The sequence below is a fragment of the Solanum stenotomum genome, chromosome 8 (assembly GCF_019186545.1).
Source record: "Solanum stenotomum isolate F172 chromosome 8, ASM1918654v1, whole genome shotgun sequence".
In the NCBI taxonomy this organism is placed as follows: domain Eukaryota; kingdom Viridiplantae; phylum Streptophyta; class Magnoliopsida; order Solanales; family Solanaceae; genus Solanum; species Solanum stenotomum.
This window is the reverse complement of record NC_064289.1, coordinates 60,244,164-60,246,634: the sequence shown is the minus strand read 5'-3', so window position 1 is coordinate 60,246,634 and position 2,471 is coordinate 60,244,164.

The following is a 2,471-nucleotide window of genomic DNA, read 5'->3' as shown; positions in this document are numbered from 1 at the left end:
AAAGTTACGGCCATTTGAAATTCAGCATCTTAAAGGTGGAAGGTGGCTTTGAATTTATGAAACTTCAAACGGCCATAACTCGGGCCTCGGGTGTCCGTTTGAGGCGATTTTTTTTTTGAATCCGCGTATTTTTTCGAGATCTACGCAACCAAACTGCCTAATGGCAGTTTCCGCGTGCCGTTTTTCCCAAAAACTCCTTTTACTGATTCCTACGCGCGTCGAAATATGATGAAAAAAATAAAAGGAAATTCAGACAAAAGCGATGGGTTCTTCATATAGATCTCAAAAAAATACGAGGTTTCAAAAAAAAGATTGCGTCAAACGGACGTTCGAGCCGAAAGTTACGGCCATTTGAAATTCAGCACCTTAAAGGTGGAATGTGGCTTTGAATTTAGGAAACTTCAAACGGCCATAACTTGGGCCTCGGGTGTCCGTTTCAGGCGATTTTTTTTTTGAATCCGCGTAATTTTTTGAGATCTACGCAACCAAACCGCCTAAAGGCGGTTTGCGCATGCCGATTTTCCCAAAAACGCCTTTTACTGATTCATACTCGCGTCGAAATATGATGAAAAAAATAAAAGGAAATTCAGACAAAGGCGATGGGTTCTTCATATAGATCTCGAAAAAATACGAGGTTTCAAAAAAAAGATTGCGTCAAACGGACGTTCGAGCCGAAAGTTACGGCCATTTGAAATTCAGCATTTTAAAGGTGGAAGGTGGCTTTGAATTTATGAAACTTCAAACGGCCATGACTCGGGCCTCGGGTGTCCTTTTCAGGCGATTTTATTTTTTGTATCCGCGTATTTTTTCGAGATCTACGCAACCAAACTGCCTAAAGGCGGTTTGCGCGTGCCGATTTTCCCAGAAACGCGTTTTACTGATTCAGACAAGGGCGATGGGTTCCTCACATAGATCTCGAAAAAATACGAGGTTTCAAAAAAAAGATTGCGTCAATCGGACGTTCGAGTCGAAAGTTACGGCCATTTGAAATTCAGCATCTTAAAGGTGGAAGGTGGCTTTTAATTTATGAAACTTCAAACGGACATAACTCGGGCCTCGGGTGTCCGTTTAAGGCTATTTTTTTTTTGAATCCGCGTATTTTTTCGAGATCTACGCAACCAAACGGCCTAAAGGCGGTTTGCGGGTGCCGATTTTCCCAAAAACGCCTTTTACTGATTCCTACGCACATCGAAATATGATAAAAAAAAATAAAAGGAAATTCAGACAAAGGCGATAGGTCAAATGGACGTTCCAGCCGAAAGTTACGGCCATCTGAAATTCAGCACCTTAAAGGTGGAATGTGGCTTTGAATTTAGGAAACTTCAAACGGCCATAACTTGGGCCTCGGCTGTCCGTTTCAGGCTATTTTTTTGTTGAATCTGCGTATTTTTTCGAGATATACGCAACCAAACTGCCTAAGGGCGGTTTGCGCGTGCCGATTTTCCCAGAAACGCCTTTTACTGATTCTTACGGGCGTCGAAATATGATGAAAAAAATAAAAGGAAATTCAGACATAGGCGATGGGTTCTTCATATAGATCTCGTAAAAATACGATATTTCAAAAAAAAGATTGCGTCAAACGGACGTTCGAGCCGAAAGTTACGGCCATCTGAAATTCAGCACCTTAAAGGTGGAAGTTGGCTTTGAATTTAGGAAACATCAAACAGCCATAACTCGGGCCTCGGGTGTTCCTTTCAGGCGATTTTTTTTTTTGAATCCGCGTATTTTTTCGAGATCTACGCCATCAAATTGCCTAAAGGCGGTTTGTGCGTGCCTATTTTAACAGAAACGCCTTTTACTGATTCTTACGCGCGTCGAAATATGATGAAAAAAATAAGAGGAAATTCAGACAAAGGCGATGGGTTCTTCATATAGATCTCGAAAAAATATGAGGTTTCAAAAAAAAGATTGCGTCAAACGGACGTTCGAGCCGAAAGTTACGCCCGTTTGAAATTCAGCATCTTAAAGGTGAAGGTGGCTTTGAATTTAGGAAACTTCAAACGGCCATAACTCGTGCCTCAGGTGTCCGTTTCAGGCGATTTTTTTGTTGAACCCGCGTATTTTTTCGAGATCTACGCAACCAAACTGCCTAAAGGCGGTGTGCGCGTGCGAATTTTCCTAGAAACGCCTTTAACTGATTCTTACGCGCGTCGAAATATGATGAAAAAAAATAAAAGGAAATTTCAGACAGAGGCGATGGGTTCCTCACATAGATCTCGAAAAAATACGAGTTTTCAAAAAAAAGATTGCGTCAAACAGACGTTCGAGCCGAAAGGTACGCCCGTTTGAAATTCAGCATCTTAAAGGTGGAAGGTGGCTTTGAATTTAGGAAACTTCAAACGGCCATAACTCGGGCCTCGGGTGTCCGTTTCAGTCGATATTTTTTTTGAATCCGTGTATTTTTTCGAGATCTACGCAACCAAACTGCTAAAGGCGTTTTTTACGTGCCGATTTTCCCAGAAACGCCTTTT